General features: G+C 39.5%; 1 protein-coding gene across 1 annotated transcript in view; it reads right to left on the bottom strand.

Moving 5' to 3' along the window:
* Positions 1–20,581, bottom strand: part of ABCC9 (ATP binding cassette subfamily C member 9) — a 229,938-nt gene that overhangs the window by 202,188 nt on the left and 7,169 nt on the right. The window contains exons 2-3 of the mRNA XM_058443111.1: positions 7,994–8,331; positions 1,943–2,182 (exon numbers count right to left, since the gene is read on the bottom strand). The gene's annotated coding sequence lies outside the window, so the exon portion shown is untranslated. The remainder of the gene's footprint in view (positions 1–1,942; positions 2,183–7,993; positions 8,332–20,581) is intronic.

The raw sequence follows: 20,581 nt of genomic DNA on the forward strand, positions 1-20,581 counted from the left end.
ACAATCCAGCTACCAAAGAGTAATTTCAGAATAACTCTATGTCTTTACTTTTATTTCACGAACACTGTGAAGTTTATACACAGACCCCTCTTCTTTTCCATCTTTCTTTCCTCCATTCCAGTCTTTCATACTATTTGTCCTGCACCTGTCACTTTTTTCCTTATTCTGCAAAGCTCAGAAGAACCCAGGTGGCAAAAAGCAGAACTATTCACAGAGGGTGAAGGAAAGAAGACTTGCCAGATTGGTAGACAGAGTTAGAATCTCTTAGGTCAGCAAAAAAAAAAAAAAAAAAAAAAAAAAGGTTAAGAACACACACACGTATTTGCACATATGTTAAAATATTTTGACCCATCATATAAATGTGTGTGAATTGGGGGTGAAGATAAAAAAAGATGGAAAGACACATTTCGGTCGCTTACATGACGGAGGAAAAAAATACCTCTGGTCATTTCTATTCTGATTATTCACTGCATGTTTAAATAAAGTTTAAAGAGACTGTCAATGCCTCTCTAAATTATGGAAGCAAGTAGCTGATTCTTAGCTTTCTTGTAAATTTCACAAAGACTCCTTTGAGGGAAAGCCACAGTCTTCTAGAAGCTGTTAACTTGCTTTAAACCAATTGCATTAAACCAATTGCTCATGCAGTTAGGAAATTTTATTATCACTTTAACCACAAGAGTATGCAAAAAGATGAAGAATTAGATAAGATTATTTCCAGTGTTAAATAATGCAAAATTTCAAAAATATTGCTGAAGCACATTTAGGAATCCCATACTTACCTGTGCCTCACTGTTGTTTAGACAGTTAACACTTCATCAAATGTGCTTCCTGGATTGCAAGTCCAACTATCATATTAGTTGATGCTGGATAATTTCGGTTTACTAATGCACCATTTTATGCTAGCATAAAGAGCTCTACATTTCTCAGGATGCAAGCAACTGGCTTGGAAGGGATAATTTTCCTATTTATAAGAATATAGTACAGATCACGAGGTCAGGAGATTGAGACCATCCTGGCTAACACCGTGAAACCCCGTCTCTACTAAAAATACAAAAAATTAGCCGGGCGAGGTGGCAGGCGCCTGTAGTCCCAGCTATGCAGGAGGCTGAGGCAGGAGAATGGCGTGAACCCCGGGGGGCGGAGCCTGCAGTGAGCCGAGATTGCGCCACTGCACTCCAGCCTGGGTGAAAGAGCAAGACTCCGTCTCAAAAATAATAATAATAATATAGTAATAAAATACAGTGAATGTTTGTCTTAGAGAATTTGTCTTTTCCAATGCACAGGACAAAGAATCTTTCCCACTGTTATCTTTGAGATCCTTCTTCAGAATGTGGTTTCTACCTAGAATTCTGCTGCTACTTTCCTGTGGCTTCTGATTCTTGAAATTGCTTGCCATATAACCAAGAGAAGGAAAGGGTATCAGTTAGGATTCGGTTCAGCTGCATAGAACAGAGACCCTACCATGGACGCTTAAATGCACAGGTTTATGCTCTCAAGTTTAATGACGATTAGAGGATGCAGCTGGGGCCTGATACAGCTGCTTCCTGGAGTCATAGGGACCCACAGAGATCTCTGAGCTCTCCCATCCACAGTGCTTACAAATGCATTGCATCTGCATCTTAAGCAGCAGGAAGGAGGAAGTAGCAGAGAGGCCAAAGGGCACCCTCCAGCTGTCTTTTATGAAAATTTCTCAGAAGTTACACACTTCCACTTCCACTTCATTGATGGTGCCGAATAAGATCAAGGCATCAGGAAAGAGACAGATATAGGGGCAGACAAACAACAGTCTCTGTAGCAGAACGTGGCGATGACACAGCATACCTTCTTTTCTGATTTAAAAGCAATCAACTTAGTATTTAAATTCGATCACTCAAGATTTTCCTTTGTATCTTTGCTTTTCCTCCCTTTTCTTAAAGTAAACTTAAATTTCCAGAGAACTTACATATTATGCTGCAGTTAGAAGAGGTTCTCTGCCTTAGCTATAGTGTTGCTGATCACAGCTAGACTTTTTATTGCCATCATGAGGCCAGTCTATGCTTTCTCTGTGGTCCTTGGTCATGAAGTTCATACACTCCAAATCCTACTCATTCCAAACTCAGGTCTCTTTAGGGCCTCCAATCTTCTGCCATTTGTAAGGTTGGAGATTCTGTCCTTGCCCATGGTTAGGAGAGGAGAGGCTATGCTGCAGGGAAAAGAAAAAAGAAAGGAAGGAAGGGGAAGGGAGGTGAGGGGAGGGGAGGGGAAGGGAGGGGAGGGAAGGAGAGGGGAGGAGAGGGGAGGGGAAGGGAGGGGAGGGGAGGAGAGGGGAGGGGAGGGGAGACTATCTCCAAATCTCAGTGATTGAACACATAAAAGTTTATTTCTAACTCACATCCCATGTCTGTTGAGGTTTCCGGAAGCCTCTGTATAGTCACTCAGAAGCCTAGTCACTCGGCATAGTCACTCAGTTGGTGTGTAGAAACTTCCTCAGCATGGCCTCTGCTGTAGTGGGTCTTTGAGTGACTATGCAGTCACTCAGAGGCCATGCTGAGGAAGATTCTGCCAACCAACTTGTAGTCATCTTATCTAGAACATGTGGTCTTCTCTGTCACTATGGTAGGGGAAGAGAGACTGGAGAATCACCTTGGGTTTTTTGCTATCAGCTCCCTAATTGATACAGCATCACTTACTGCCAGGGATTGAATGTTTGTGTCCCCCAACATTCATATGTTGGAACCCTCTCCTCTAAAGTGATAATATTTGGAAGTCAGGACTATGGAGGCTAATTATATCTAGATGAGGCCATGGGGGTGGGGTCCTCATGATGGGATTGGTGTCTTTATAAGAAGAGACCAGAGCCAACTTCCTCTCTGCCTCTGCCGTGTGAGGATACAGCAAAATGGTGGCCATCTGCAAACCAGAAAGAAGGCTCTCACCAGACACCAAATATGCTTGCACCTTGATCTTGGACCTTCCAGCCTGAGAACTGTGAGAAATAAATGCTTGTCATTCAAGCCACCAGTATACAGTATCCTATTATAGCAGCCAAACTGACTAAGACACTTCCAATCTCATTTTATTGATCAAATTAAGATATAGTCCACCTAATTGCAAGAGTAGGGGAAAATGTTTTTTTCCATGCCTGTGAAGAAAGAAGAAAGGAGTAATGGATAGAATTGATAATGTCTATCTATTTCTCGAGCTGACTATGGCTCTGTAAGTCCACCCTCAGACCCCTCAGTCTAGTCACCTTACTCAACCACTGCTGAGCTACCTGTAAGGCACAGTGTTTGACATGGAACTTCTCTGTGAAGTTTATGGTCTCCTAGGCCACTTTCCAGAGTCCGGAAAATGGCTACCATTTGCTCTTTAATGCTTTCAAATGCATCTGGGATTTCAATTCTTTCATTCCAGGAATGGGTAGGAAAGGATGTTTCTTAGAAACCAGCTTGTTCTAACCTCTCAATACATCACCTCTATTTTCTTCTTTCATTTGGTCAAACTCATCTCTTTCTGTTCCTGCAAGTAATATAACTTATTCTTTGGTGTCATGTCATATATACAATAATCTTCTTCAAGTCATAATGGTTCGGTCATGTCAGAATTCACTTACCTTTTTTCTCTCAATAGAGACTTGCTCTCACAAATGAAAGCTATGTTTTCAAGATTATTTGTTTCTGCTATAGATTTACAAGTCTCATTTAGAATTTTAATTAGCTTATTTGCTGTACACTGTCCTATCTACCCAACCCTTGAGGGTGGTGCATATAGAAAGCTGTTTTTAGCACTTGGAGGATAACAATAAATGCAAAGATAGGGGGAAGGTGCAAATAATTTAAAATTTTAAGTCTATTATATCAATATATCTACAAAGTTAGGAAAACTACTATTATATCAGGTATAATATTTGGAAAACTTTAAGCACAAGTACACTCATTTCATATACACTGTGATTCTTTGTGATTCTTCATCCTTTAAAACAATGGGTTTTAGGGCATCAGGGAACTATGCACTTCCTAATCAGCTTTGATTATCTCATTAGATTTTTTTATTATTTACTCTTTAGAGAGAGACTTGATTTAAGAGCCAGACTGTATAAGGAGAAAGGACATTGCTAAACTCCAAAATGCCATTTACAAATTACAAGGCAAATCTCGTGGACTTTGACAGTGGAGCTATTCTACAACTCAGAGTGAAGAGTGCTCAGAGAATGTGGCATAAGTAATGCTATGAACTCCAAAGGAAGGCAAGATGCAGGTGGGGTGCAGGAAGAAGTTAGACTCAAAGGGTCCTACTCCTTTTCTCAAGATTGAAATATTTTAAAGTGTTCTTGAGATAGAAAAAAGAAGTAAGTATGTCAATGAGGGAGCCAAAGCAGATCCTCTTTGGTGCCCCAACAGGAGATCGCTTCATAGAAATAGATACCCTTTTGCCATCATGATGCATTTACTGCAAAGGAGAATGATATTAAAGCGTGTGTAAGCAGAGAGTACTGGAGATAGCCCCAGCCACCCCACATGCCTTTGCCCACTGCTATGGTCTGAATGTCTATAATCCTAACCCCCCAATGTGATGGTGTTAGAAGGTAGGGCCTTTTGGAGTGATTAGGATATAAGGATGGAGCCCTCATGAATGTGAGTAGTACCCTTATAAAATAGACCACAGAGAGCTACTCATCCCTTCTACCATGTAAGAATTCAGCAAGAAGGTTCCATCTATAAACCAGAAAGTGGACCCCCACCAGACACTGAATCTACCTGTACCTTGATCTTGGAATTCCAATCTCCTGAACTGTGAGAAATACATTTCTGGCTTTAAGTTACCTAGTTTACAGTATTTTGTTACAGCAGTTCAAATGACTGAGATACCCACATTCCTGGCTGAAATGGGATATTTCCAGAAGTTTCCTCATGCTGTCAGTAATGGACACAGTGTACCACCAATATATCCTTCATTAATAAAAAAATTTATTTTCCTAACTGCTGGAAGGATTCCCAGCAGAGAGCCCAGCTATCAGTTCTCTTTAGTGAGTGCCTCTTCTGAAGAGTCCCAGCTCCCCAATGGTCATGATTTCTTCCAAGCGTGTTCTATATTCACTGATTGATTCAGAAACATAAATGTCTGTCCCTTTGCCCTAAGTTGAGACAACTCTAAAGGGCTATCTGTCCCAGTTTCAGAACAGTTGAGGCCTCTGTCGAGACTATGTTGCAGCCCAATTTATTCCTCTGCCCAATCCTGTCTCCTGTCTTGCTTTTCCATTCCGTACATACTGATTCCGAGAGCATTTCCAAAGGAACTTCCTGTTCTGCAATCTCTGAGTCTGCTTCATAGGGAACTAACCATGCAATATTACCAGAAGTATAGTACCAGTACCAATAGTACCAGAAGTGGAGTCAAGAAAGCAGACATTAAAATGGACTTCTGAAGTTCAATTACCCACCACTCAGCTGGTAATGAGGATTTCAGCACTGGTAATAGTTGAAACACAGATAGTCCCTGCATTTGATCTTAGCCAAAAGGCTGAGAAGTAATACAGATAGTCCCTGGCATAAAGTCTCCATGCTACTGCTAAAACTCATCGATGGTGAACTGCAATGATATTTTGGTGAAAGAAAGTACACTGGCATGTGTGATGTTTCTGGCATTTGAAAAATACTGGGTAATAGCTATAAGGACAGAAAAATTGGATGCTATATTCTATGGGCACTTTAGGAAAAAATTAAATGATAAGGGTGATTAATTGGCATTAAAAGCTAAGTTTGTTAGCCAGGGTACCTCCTTTGTACCATGCAAAAGATACTTTGATCTTCTACAGTTAGTGGGCAATAAAAGCTGAAGACCAAGCCCAGCACATAATAAGAGTAGTGGAACTTCAAGTTCTGCTGCTATGCCTGCTGTGCCAAGATCAAGCCTTGTATGGGAAAGAATGGGGTCCTGACTCATGGAATCGTGACATCCAAAATCCTTGAATCTCCAGATTCCCCTTCTTTGAGAGCCTCAGAAGTGATCTACTCCTTTCTATTAAAAGTCTGAAATCCCCCTTTACTTGAAGATAATGCAGACAGGTCATCCCCTGCAGCACAGCAGAAGCTACAATGAGGATCTCCCCAACTTCCCCTCCTTGCCACTGGGACAATAATGGCCCAGCTGGAACATAATGGAACATCCTGAAGAAGAAGAAAAGGGACTCTACACCAAAGGAACTGTAGGACCTAGCCAACATATACTGGCAGAAGCTGGGAAAATTCACATGGCGCTGGATTCTGAGAGTGCTAGATCAAAAGGGGTGGCACATAAATTTGAATAAGAGAGAGCATTCTCCTGACATACATGTTTTCAAATTCTGGCAAAGACCTAAGGAGATGGTGTAAACATGATGTTAAGATGGTTCCTAGAAGCATAGGAAAAGTGACGGCCCAAAGTACATGAGGTAAAAATAGACTTAGAAGTATTAGTTCTCATAGAACTATATAAATGGTATGGCTACCTATAAAAATAATAAATTCCATGCAACTGGAATAACTGAATATTACAAAATTCAGATTACATAGTTATTTGCATAACAATGTTTTATTCTCTGTCAGTAGATTTGAAGCTGTTTGAGGTCAGAGACCATATATTTTGTTCAGAACTCCATACCCAGTGCTTAACAGAAATTAATAGACTTCTAAATATCAGCTAAGCAAATAAATTAAGGAATGTAATTAAGAGAAATTATATTTCACATAAGTAAACTAGAGATATGCAAGATATCTTTGAGATATTTTCCCACCTCTGACATTTTAATTTTTAAATCTTGATTCCACAAAATTTTTATAGTGTTAGTCAACATCTCAGAGCATTTAAAGAGAATGCTTTTGCTTTTTAAAAGGCCTTTTGCTAAACCAGTTCTTCCTTTGTCTTTTTTGGGGGCATAATTATTTTGGGTACAATATTACAGGACGGTTTTTAAAGGAGCCAAAATAACATATGTTTGAGTTGGTCTGAGGAGAGCTCTTAACTGTCGAAAGTCATCAAAGACCTGATCTAAAAAGAACAGACTGACAATCTTTTGGTTATTGTCCTCTTTCAGTTCTTCTTGTGGTGATGGGAATGGGTAAAATTTTACACAAGTGGTGATGGGAGGTACACATAGTGTTAGCCCTTGAGTGGCTATAACAGCAAAGACAAAAGACAGGAGGGAGACACTGGTTATTGTCCAGTAGTTTTTGACACCCATGTTTATCCTCTACTAAGGAATTTTTTTTGTCTTGCCACATTACTTCTGGCAATAAAAACCCACTAATGACAATAAAGAGTAAGTCTATAAAGCTCCCTCCATTTTGAGAAAGTTTCTGGAAAGGACAATAAGGAAGAAGCATTAGTTGAGGCTTGTCTCAAAATAACTGAAATGTTGCTACTGGTTGGTTCTTCTTCCTTTCACATTCCTCTTTACAAAATAAGGTTTATGTTCATTGATCAAAGTATTTCTTTTCTCTAAACCCAAGAATTTTCAAGTTGTCAGATTGTTTTCCTCAATTCATTTGTTTCCATTACATTCTCCATACGAAAAACTCATTATAATTTTTGCTGCCGTGGGAATGTCTTATTGCTTAAAACAGATGCTAATGACAATTTGATTAGAATGAGATGTCAGAAAAGTCAAAGTGACTGTGGGAAAGAGCGTTAACACTCTTTGGGGTTAGGAAAATATCTCCATGTTGTATTGACACACTTGGAGGACTAATGTCACAATTCTTTTTTTGGTTATTTGTTCATGTGAAACAGATTTGTAAACCAATCTCGAAGGTTTCTCCACTCAAGAGACATTTTCCTAAATGATTAGTTTTGAAATTTTTCTGGAGAGGAATAGTAAAAATATTCTTCCCAGTTATCCCACACTAGTTCTCCCCGCTCACCCCCACCCCACCTCCTTGTATCAACAACGGAAGTACCAGGTGGTCTCTGTACTTGCTCTAGTCTGAAGGTGTGGAATGAAGAAGGGGGAGAACCCAGATGGGGCTGAATGAAATACCTGCTCAGGACGTAGATTCTCTTTTGTCTTCTGAGATGTTGTTAATTACGCTATATTAGAGGCCCTTATTTCCAATCAGTGTGTGACTCTTGTGAATTATAACTCATTTGCTCCATCTCTCCTCAATTACATGGGGCCTCTACTGTGGACTTCAGATGGGATGCAGGGGCTTCTATTCTTGCTTTAGCTTGACGTATTCATGGATTCTTTCCTTGCACTGTTCTCTTGCCTTCTGACTGCATTAGCCAGCTTCTCTTCAAAGTGAAGGATGTTGGTGATGCTTCTTAGGATCTTATCAGTTCCTCTTTTGTCCTCAGTACTGCTCTTGGATGAGGGTGCTGGGAAAAAAATGTCACGGCATCAGAAACTTCGGTTTCTGTTATTAAAAAATAAAGAATTTGAAATGTGTGTCCTGATGTCATTCTCTATTCCTTAATTGGTTTCTTCTGGTGAATTCTTAGCTCTGCTTAATGTGGTTATTATTATTGCCTACTTTCATTGGGTACTGGGGAGATTTTAGGCCACTATAGCACTATGCTATCCTAACTTGCAAATGTTCCTGCTTAACACATAGCATGCAAGAAATCTGAACTTTGTGGGGAGATTTAACTAGGGGATGAAGAAAGAACCAGGACCCACTGATAATCTATCTGGACAGATTATCTTCTTGAGTAAGACGACAAACTGAGGTGACTAAGTCCGTGACTTGTTAATCACTGATCTTTACATAAAAGAGGAAATATAAGAGCAAGTTTGTATGCTAGATGTTTGGCATGCTCCTCTTCAGCAACATATTTTGGCACACTTCAGTCAAATCTATATTATATAAGCAAGGAAAAATAAAAATGTGAGCAATTATTATTTGAGCTTAGGCAATGAACAAACTACATGTAATTATCAGCCTTAGCTATTTCCTTTGGTTAAATTCATGAAAAAGTTTCCTGACATGTTTCTTTTTAAAATTAGCTTGCTTCATTTGGATTTCCAAAGAATTCGGAAGTGATTCATAATTTAAAAGTCTGATTTTAAACACGCACACAGACACACACAAACACACACACACACACAGAGCCATGCATCACATAACAAGAGGGATACATTCTGAGAAATGCATCATGGGGCAAGTGAACCATGTGTGAACATTATCAAGTGCACTTACACAACGTAAATGATACAGCCTACTACAAGCCTAGGTTGTATGGCATAGCGTATTGCTCCTAGGGTACTACGTGGCACAGCATGTTGTTCTATCAAATATTGTAGGCAATATTAAGTTTTGTGTATCTAAACATATTTAAACATAGAAAAGGTACAATCATCGATGATCTTTTATATCATAGAAATATGATAGAAAGATAAAAATGTTGCACCTGTAGAGGGCACTTACCATGAATGGGCTTTGGAGGACTGGGAGTTACTTTAGGTGAGTCTGTGAGTGGTGAATGAATGTGAAGGCCTAGGACATTACTGTACACTGCTGTAGACATTATAAACATTGTACACTTAGGCTACACTAAATTTTAAAAAAACTATTTCTTCAATAATAAATTAACCTCAGCTTACTTTAAATTTTTGTTTTATAAAGTTTTTAATTTTTTACCTTTTAAAATTCTTTTGTAATAACACTTAAAACACAAACACATTGTACAGCTGTACAAAAATATTTCCTTCCTTTATATCCTCTTTCTATGAGCTTTTTTATTAAAAATATTTTTGTTTCTTTTTTTACTTTTGAAACTTTTTTGTTAAAAACTGAGACACAAAAATGCACATTAGGCTAGGCCTACACGGGGTCAGGATCATCAATATCACTGTTTTCCACTTCCACATCTTGTCCCACTGGAAGGTCTTCAGAGGCAATAACATGCATGGAGCTGTCACCTCCTGTGATAACAACGCCTTTTTCTGGAATACCTCCTGAAGGACCCGCCTGAGACTGTCTACATTTAACTTTCCTTTTTAACAAATAGAGCATGCTCTAAAATAATGATACAAAGTACAGTGTATATATAAACCAGTAACAGTTGTTTATGATCATTATCAAGTATTATGTACTATACATAATTATATGTGCTATACTTTTATACTATTAACAGCACAGTAGGTTTGTTTATACCAGCACTACCACAAACATGTGAGTAATGCATTGTCCTACAATGTTAGGACAGCTACAGAGTCACAAGGTGATAGAAAATGTTCAGCTCCATTGTAATCTTATAGGACTACCGTCTTATATGTGGTCCGTCATTGACCGAAAAATTGTTAGGTGGTACCTGAGTGTATACATACACAGAGACAGAGACATTTTGAAACTACGATTAAAAAGTAAGCCTTCACTTCTTTAAAAGATAATTTCTATCTAGATTCCTTGCTTAATGCCAGGAAAAATATCTATATATATAAAGAATTCAACCCATAAAATTAAATTAGAAAATTATTGGCACACTGAAAAGCTTGTATAATCTCTTTTAAAAATTCCAAAGATCTTTCAGTATTTAAAAAAAATTTTCAAGTCAATAAGAGGATAGGATTGATAGAAGGAAATACAAGGAATTAGCTTTGCATTTTGAGCATCTATTTATTTATTAAACATTTCATATATAGAAGGTATTTGAGGTATAGTTTCTCCAAAGATACCTATAATTATCTCATATGGAATGTTCCATTCTGCTTTGTTCTTATTTGTCAACAAATAAAATATTCACTTAAAATACATTTATGTATATTTTAGCATCTACTATCTTTCCCTTTTCAAATATGCACAACAAAACTTGCAAGCCAAAAACACAACAAAACGAAAAGTTATTTGATCTGCGTGAGTGATATGAAATACACATATTACAGCTGAATTTATAAAATGGTTGCTTTCAGGCACATTACTCTTAAAATAATGACTCAGTTTTGAAGTAGATGCTGATTCTCCTTTCATAGATTGTGTCTTTCGGGTTTCAGGTAGTCAGTGATGGTAAATGTCAGCTAACATCTTTTCAAAATTACATGTCCTTTGTGAACTTTCTTAATAATTAGAAATTAAGTATTTAATTTTTCAAAAGATAGGCACTTTTGTCTTTTGGAGCTCACTATTGCCTAAATATTATGACAAAATATTAAAACACTACCAAACAATAATATATAAATAGTTGCAAATTTCTACTATACAATAAATCACCAAAAAATACTATAAGAAACAGTGCATTATATATGACTGAAATGAAGACTGCCCAATTACAATTTCCTGCATATATTTCATACAGACCTAAGCTATGATTTCCTACAATTCACCCTAACCCTAGCAACTGGTGGTCTGGCAGCTTCCTGCCTCTTGCAGACTGTGGCATAGACTGGTGGTCCTTTAGTGCTGGCAAGAGCAGTGAGTGTGAACACTTCTCTACCACCATCGAAGACTTGCAGGATTTTTTTGTCTTTATACGCACCTTTAGGCATTGTGTATACTGCCATTTAAAGAGAAGTGTTAGTTACACTGCATGTGGGAAGGGTTACAAAAGAGAGACAGTGTGTTGCTTGCTGTCTTTCACACTTAATCACACCGTGAAGTAGAATCTTCACTGCTCATACTTCTCACACACTACCTAGGACCAGTGCAGAAAACAGAAATGAAAAGTGGAGCTACATCAGATCCATGCTGGATTATTTTACTGCAACTATTAATAATAATGCTTAATTGGAAAATAAAAACTGAGACAAATGCTAATCCAGACAGGAGATTAGGACAGCTGGTATAATCTGAGAATTTCTGGGCAAACTAGAATATATGGCCTTTACCTCTTAGTTAACATTATTATCATGGCCTCTCCTCAGCCATTTAATATGCATCTGAAAACTATTTCATAGGCTAGGGGCAATACCCTGTGTGTAGTCTTTTGCTTCTTGGTTATAGAATGTGGGTTTCAGACTGTCCTTCAGCCTTTGAGATGAAAAGATCCCTGTATGTAAAAGGACTCCGCACTGGACTAGTGTTTATGTCCCTCAAATTCACGCATTGAAATCCTTACTCCCAAAGTGATGGTATTAGAAGATAGGGCCTTTGGGAGATGATTAGGTTGTAAGGACAGAGACCTTATGAACAGGACTAGACTAGTGTCCTCATAAAAGAGGCCTCAGGGAGCTTGATCACCCTTTTTGCCATGTGAGGACACAGCAAGAGGGCACCGTCAATGAATCAGAAAGCAGGCTTTTGCCAGATGTCAAAATCTGCTGGCACCTTGACGATAGACTTCCCAGCTTCCAGAACTTTAAGAAATAAATTTCTGCTTTTTATAAGCTATCCAGTTTATGGTATTTTGTTATAGGCATCAGAGCAGCCTCGGGTCCCTCAGGGAATAGAACCAGGAATTAAGGGCGCATTAATTCTCTCTCTCTTACACAAACACACACACACTCACACAGACACACCTTTTCATCTTTCTGTGTGTTGGATTTATTTCCCCCACCTGTGAACCAGTTCCTTTCACATGGCCATATGATTGAGTCATAGCCTGAGGCTGCTGTACAACCAAATCAAAAAATCTTCTCACCTAATTTATTTTTATGTCTTTTTATTGATATATAATATTTGTACATATTTATGGGGTACACGTGATATTTTGTTACATGCATAAAGTGTGTAGTGATCAAGTCACAGTATTTAGGATATCCATGGCCTTGAGTATTTATCCTTTCTATGTGTTGGGAACACTTCAAATCCTCTCTTTTAGCTATTTTTCAATATACATTATGTTATTGTTAACTATAGTCACCCTACTCTACTGTTGGACTTTAGAACTTATTCCTTCTATCCAACTGTATGTTCGCACCCATTAACCAACCTCTCTTCATTTGCCCCTCCCACCCTCACATCCTCCCTGCCTCTGGTATCTATCTTTCTACTCTCTACCTCATGAAATCGACTTTTTGCATTTGTCTTTCTGTCCCTAGTTTATTTTACTTAACCTAATGACCTGCGGTTCCCTCCATATTTTTGCAAATGACATACTTTTATTGTTCTTATAGCTGAATAATATTCCATTATGCATATATACCACATTTTCCTTATTCATTCATGTGTTGGTGGATGCTTGGGTTGATTCCGTATCTTTGCTATTGTAAATAGCGCTGCAATAAACATGAGGACGCAGGTATCCCTTTGGTATATTGATATCCTTTCCTTTGTATAAATACCTAGTAGTGGGATTGTGGGATCATATGGTAGTTCTAGTTTTAGTTTCTTGAGAAATCTCCACACCGTTTTCCATACTGGTTGTACTAATTTACATTCTCACCAACAGCGTATAAGAGTTCCCTTTTCTCTGCATCCTTGCCAACATCTGTTATTTTTTTGTCTCTTTAATAGCCATTCTAAATGGGGTAAAATGACATCTCATTGTGGTTTTGATTTGCTTTTCCCTAATGATTAGTGATGTTGAGCATTTTTTTTTCATGTCTGTTGGCCATTTGCATGTCTTCTTTTGAGAAATGTCTATTTATTTTCTTTGCCCACTTTTCTTTTTTCAAGACAGGGTCTCATTCTGTCACCCAGGCTGGAGTGCAGCAGCACAACCGTGGCTCACTGCACCCTCCATCTCCCAGGATCAAGCAATCCTGCCACCTCAGTCTTCCAAGTAGCTGGGACTGCAGGCATGTACCACCACACCCGGTTAATCTTTCATTTTATTTTTGCAAAGACAGGGTCTCACTATGTGTCCAAGGCTATCCTTTGCCCAGTTTTAAAAGGGTTGTTTTCTTACTATTGTGATGTTTGAGTTCCTTGTATATTCTGAACATTTGTCCCTTGTCAGATGAATAGTTTACAAGTATTTTCTCCCATTCTACATGTTGTCTCTTCATTCTGTTGACTGTTTCCTTTGCTGTGCAAAACCTTTTTAAATTAATATAGTCTCATTTGTCTATTTTTGTTTCTGATGCCTGTGTTTTTGAGATCTTAGCCATAAAATTTTTGTCTAGACCAATGTCCCAAAGTATTTCCTTTATGTTTTCTTCTAGTATAACTTTCTTTTATAGTTTCTGGTCTTACATTTAAACCTTTAATCCATTTTGAGTTGATTTTTGCATATGGTGAGAGATAGAGATGCAGTTTCATTGTTCTGCATGTAGATATTCAGTTTTTCCGGCACCATTTATTGAAGACGATGTCTTTTCCACAGTGCATATTCTTGGTGCCTTTGACAGAAATTAGTTGGTTGTAAATATGTGGATTTATGTCTGGGTTCTCTATTATATTCCATTGATCTATGTGTCTTTTTTTTTTTTTTTTGAGAAGGAGTCTCACTCTGTCGCCAGGCTAGAGTGCAGTGGCATGATCTTGGCTCACTGCAACCTTCGCCTCCTGAGTTCAAGTGATTCTCATGCGTCAGCCTCTGGAGTAGCTGTGATTACAGGCATGCACCACCACACCCAGCTAATTTTTTTGTATTTTTAGTAGAGACAGGGTTTTGCCATGTTGGCCAGGACGGTTCCATCTCCTGACCTCATGATCTGCCCACCTCCGCCTCCCAAAGTGCCGGGATTACAGGCATGAGCCACCATGCCCGGCCTATGTGTGTATTTTTATACCAATACCATGATGTTTTGGTTATCATAGCCCTGTAATATATTTTGAATTCTGGTAGTATGATGCCTCCAGCTTTGTTCTTTTTGCTCAGAATTGCTCTGGCTATTCGAGCTCTTTTACAGTTTAATACAAATTTTAGGATATTTACTATTTCTGTGAGAAATGGCATTGATATTTTGATAGAGATTACTGGAATCTGTAGATTGCTTGGGGTAGTATGGTCATTTCAACAATATTAATTGTTCTAATCCATGAGCATGGGATGTCTTTCCTTTTTTTATTTTTTATTTTTGAGACAGAGTCTCACTCTGTTGCCCAGGCTGGAGTACAGTGGCACACTGGTACAATCTCGGGTCACTGCAACCTCTGCCTCCCAGCTTCAAGTGATTCTCCTGTCTCAGCCTCCTGAGTAGCTGGGATTGTAGGCACATGCCACCACGCCCAACTAATTTTTGTATTTTTAGTAGAGATGGGGTTTCATCACGTTGGTCAGGCTGGTCTTGAATTCCTGACCTCAAGTGATCTGCCTGACTTGGCTTCCCAAAGTGCTGGGATTACAGGCATCAATCACCATGCCTAGCCTTCTTTTCATGTTTTTTTTTGTGTGTGTCTTCTTCAATTTATTTCATCAGCATTTTGTGGTTTTGTTTTTTTGGTGTATTTTGTTTTTTGTTTTTGTTTTTGTAAAGGTCTTTCACCTCCTTGGTTAAATTAATTCATAGGCATTTCACATTTTTTGGCTATTGTAAATGGAATTGTCTTCTTGATTTCTTTTTCAGATAGTTCATTATTGGTGTAAAGAAATGCTACTAATTTATGTATGTTGATTTTGTATTGTGCACCTTTGCAGAATTTTTTAACGAGTTCTAAGAGTTTTTTGGAGTAGTCTTTTGGTTTTCCTAAATACAAGATCATGTCATCTACAAAGAGGGACAATTTTAGTTCCTCTTTTCCAATTTGGATGTTGACATGGTTTGGCTGTGTCCCCACCCAAATCTCATCTTGAATTGTAGCTTCCATAATTCCCATGTGTTGTGGGAGGGACCTGGTGGGAGGTAATTGAATCATGGGGGCAGTTCCCCTCATACTGTTTTCATGGCAGTGAATAAGTCTCATGAGATCTGATGGTTTTATAGGGGGGAAACTCCTTTTGCTTGATTCTTATTTTCTCTCTTGTCTGTTGCCATGTAAGATGTGCCTTTCACCTTCTGCCATGACTGTGAGGCTTCCCTAGCCAAGTGGAACTATGAGTCCATGAAGCCTCTTTTTTGTCATAAATTACCCACATTGGGTAGGTCTTTAAAAGCAGCATGAAAACAGACAAATACAGTAAATTGATACTAGTAGATTGGGGCACTGTGGTAAAGATATACACAAAAGTGGAAGCGACTTTGGAACTGGGTAACAGGCAGAGGTTGGAACAGTTTGGAAGGCTCAGAAGAAGACAGAAAAATGTGGGAAAGTGTAGAACTTCCTAGAGAACTTGGTCAAATCAGCATTTGACTAAAATGCTGATAATGATATGGACAATGAAATCCAGGCTGCAGTGGTCTCAGATGGGGATAAGGAATTTGTTGGGAATTGGAGTAAAAGTGACTCTTGCTGTATTTTAGCAAAGTAACTGATGGCATTTTGCCCCTGCCCTATAAATTTGTGGAACTTGGAATTTGAGGGAGATGATTTAGGGTATCTGGTGGAAGAAATTTCTAAGTAACAAAGCAGTCAAGATGTGACTTGGGTGCTGTTAAAGGTATTCAGTTTTCAAAAGGGAAACAGAGCATAAAAGTTTGAAAAATGTGCAGCCTGACAATGTGATAGAAAAGAAAAACTCATTTTCTAAGGAGAAATTCAAGCCAGGTGCAGAAAATTGCATAAGTAACAAGGAGCCAAATGTTAATCACCAAGACAATGGGGAAAATGTCTCCAGGGCATTTCAGAGATCTTTGAACCCAGCCCCTGCCATCACAGGCCAGAGGCCTAGGAGGAAGAAATGGTTTCCAGGGCTGGGCCCAGGGCCCCCCTGCTGTTTGCAGCCTACAGACTTGGTGCCCTGCATCTCAGCTGCTCTAGCCATGGCTAAAAGGGGCCAAGATACAGCTTGGGCTGTTGCTTCAGAGGGTACAAGCCCCAAGCCTTGGCAGCTTCCATGTGGTGTTGTTCTGTGGGTGCACAGAAGTCAAGAATTAAGGTTTGGGAACCTCTGCCTCGATTTCAGAAGATTTATAGAAATACCTGGATGTCCAGGCAGAAGTTTGCTGCAGGGGTCGGGCCCTCATTGAGAACCTCTGCTCAGGCAGTGCAGAAGGGAAATGTGGAGTTGAAGCCCCTACACAGAGTCCCCACTGGGGCACTGCTTACTGGAGCTGTGAGAAGAGAGTCATCATCCTCCAGACCCCAGAATGATATATAGATATGTCTATGTATCATTGAACTATGCACCTGGAAAAGCCACAGAAACTGAATGCCAGCCCATGAGAGCAGCCAGGAGGCAGACTGAACCCTGAAAAGTCACAGGGGTAGAGCTGCCCAAGATCATGGGAAACGATCTCTTGCATCATCATGACCTGGATGTTAGACATGGAGTCAAAAGAGATCATTTTGGAACTTTATGGTTTAATAACTGCCCTATTGGTTTTCAGATTTGCACAGGGCCTATAGCCCTTCATTTTGGCCAATTTCTCCCATTTGGAATTGCTGTATTTATCCAATGCCTGTATCTCCATTGTGTCTAGGAAGTAACTAACTTGTTTTTGATTTTTCAGGCTCATAGGTGGAAGAGACTTGCCTTGTCTCAGATGAGACTTTGGACTGTGGACTTAGAGTTAATGTTGAAATGAGTTAAGAGTTTGGGGACTGTTGGGAAGGCATGATTGGTTTTGAAATGTGAGGACATGAGATTTGGGAGGGGGCAGAGACAGAATGATATTGTTTGGCTGTGTCCCCACCCAAACCTCATCTTGAATTTTTTTTTTTTTTTTTGAGACGGAGTCTCGCTCTGTTGCCCAGGCTGGAGTGCAGTGGCGCGATCTCGGCTCACTGCAAGCTCCGCCTCCCGGGTTCACGCCATTCTCCTGCCTCAGCCTCTCCAAGTAGCTGGGACTGCAGGCGCCCACCACCACGCCCGGCTAATTTTTTGTATTTTTAGTAGAGACGGGGTTTCACCATGGTCTCGATCTCCTGACCTCATGATCCGCCCGCCTCGGCCTCCCAAAGTGCTGGGATTACAAGCGTGAGCCACCGCGCCCAGCCCTCATCTTGAATTTTAGTTCTTATAATTTCCATGTATTGTGGGAAGTACCCAATGGGAGTGAATAAGTCTCATGAGATCTGATGGTTTTATAAGGGGAAAACCCTTTCACTTGGTTCTTATTTTCTCTCTTGTCTGCTGCCATGTCAGACATGCCTTTCACCTTCTGCCATGATTGTGAGGCCTCCCCAACCACGTGGAACTTAATGAGTTCATTAAGCCTCTTTTTCTTTATAAATTACCCAGTCTCGGGTGTATCTTTGTCAGCAGCATGAAAACAGACCAGTACAGATGTCTTTCATTTTGTCTTGCCTGATTGCTCTGGCTAAAACTTCCAGTACTGAGTTGAATAGTAGTAGTGAAAGTGGGCATCCTTGTCTTGTGCCAGTTCTTAGAGGAAAGGCTTTCAGCTTTTCCCCATTTGGTATGATTTTAGCTTTAGCTGTGGGTTGGTCATAGACGGCCTTTACTCTGTTGAGGTATGTTTCTTCTATTACGAGTTTGTTGAGAGGTTTTATTATGAAGGTTGTTGAATTTTATCAAATGCTTTTTATGTGTCTATTGAGATGATTATATAGTTTTTGTCCTTTATTCTGTTGATGTGATATATCATGTTTATTTATTTGCATATGTTGCACATCCTTGCATTCCTGGAATAAATCCCACTTGACCATGTCATATTATCTTTTTCATTGTGCTGCTGAATTTGATTTGCTAGTATTTTGCTGAGGACTTTCCTTCTAATCTCAATTTAAATATCACAGGAGCATCTCCTTAGAGATAAAACACCTAACTACATTACAAGGTCATTGATACCATTACCATTAAAATGACAATAAACAGGCTGAGCGCTGTGGCTTATGCCTGTAATTCTAGCACTTTAGGAGGCCATAGCAGGTGGATCACTTGAGCCCAGGAGTTCGACACCAGCCTAGGCAACATGGCAAAACCCCATCTCTATAAAAAATACAAAAATTAGCCAGGCGTCGTGTTGAATGTCTGTAGTCCCAGCTACTCAGGAGGCTGAGGTGGTAGGATCATTTGAGCCCAGGAGGTTGAGGCTGCAGTGAGCCATGATCACGCCACTGCACTCCACCCTGGGTGACAGAAGTGAGACCCTATCTCAAAAAATAAATAAATAGGCCGGGCGTGGTGGCTCACGCTTGTAATCCCAGCACTTTGGGAGGCCGAGGCGGGCAGATCACGAGGTCAGGAGATCGAGACCACGGTGAAACCCCGTCTCTACTAAAAATACAAAAAAATTAGCCGGGCGTGGTGGCGGGCGCCAGTAGTCCCAGCTACTCGGAGAGGCTGAGGCAGGAGAATGGCGTGAACCCGGGAGGTGGAGAGCTTGCAGTGAGCCGAGATCGCGCCACTGCACTCCAGCCTGGGTGAAAGAGCCAGACTCTGTCTCAAAAATAAATAAATAAATAAATAAATAAATAAATAAATAAAAATAAACATACACTTTCCCTGTACTTTGGAATCACACAGGTATTCATAGCTATAGAACCTCAAAATGAAGTTTAGTTTTTGTGTTTTTTAATGTTACAAAAGCTTTGAAATGAGATAATAAACCAAGTGACGCACAACTAACTAGACCTCCCAAAACAAACTTTGAGACTGAGTTTGCTTGCAGCCATTCCCATTCCAACATTAGTAGGTATTAAAAACAGAACAAACAAGCTGGGTGTGGTGGCTCATACCTGTAATCCCAGAACTTTGGGAGGCTGAAGTGGGTAGACTGCTTGAGCCCAAAAGTTCAAGACCAGCCTGGGTAACATGGTAAAACCCCATCTCTACAAAAAATACAAAAATTAGCCAAGCATGGTGGCATGCCTGTAGTCCCAGCTACTCAGGAGGCTGAGGTGGGAGGATCGTTTGAGCCTACAAGGTGGAGGTTGCAGTGAGCCATGATCACATCACTGCACTCCAGCCTGGGTGACAGAGCAAGACCTTGTCTCAAAAACAACAACAACAGCAACAACAACAACAACAACAACAAAATCCCAAAAACAAAAACAAACAAAAAAAAGAGAGAAAAAAATGGTGATAATTCAGGTTATGTACAAAGCTGACTTGTTTGATATTATATGCTTTTCAAATGATATATATGTGTATGTATGTATATATATATATGCATATGTGGGTGTATATATGTGTATGTGTGTGTTATAAATTTGGTTCTGTAGAATTTTATTACTGCATAAATAATTCTTACCTGCATTTCTACAAAAATACTTTCTTTACAATGCAAAAGCAAATTATGAACTAGAACAAGAATAAAGAAGGTTATTAAGGCATAACAAGAGAAAAAGCATGTTTTATGTTTTGAGGCTAATTGAATCATATAACCTAACTCTACATGCATGCCTAGTTTCTTATTTTCCATTCCACCAGCACTACTTAAACATCTCTCTTTTCCCTGTCTGTTCCACTGAGCACACATGTTCTATATTTATGGTACTTTTAAATGTCTTGGCAGAAATCATGTCAATGAGAATGTATTGGTTAATTTCCAGAAAAAGAAAGATAAAAAAACACACATTGTTCTTAACTATCCAGCCTTTTCCCCCAAATCATTTGTTTGACAAAAATATTTCACCTGACATTGTCAAAATCTTGTTCTTTCAAGTGGAATTAAAGTTTGCAAAATTTGTCCAGGCACAGTGGCTCAGGCCTGTAATCCCAGCACTTTGGGAGGCCAAGGTGGGTGGGTTGCTTGAAGTCAGGAGTTCATGCCTCTAATCTCAGCTACCCAGGAGGCTGAGAC

The sequence above is a fragment of the Hylobates moloch genome, unplaced genomic scaffold, assembly GCF_009828535.3.
Source record: "Hylobates moloch isolate HMO894 unplaced genomic scaffold, HMol_V3 SCAFFOLD_8, whole genome shotgun sequence".
NCBI lineage: Eukaryota > Metazoa > Chordata > Mammalia > Primates > Hylobatidae > Hylobates > Hylobates moloch.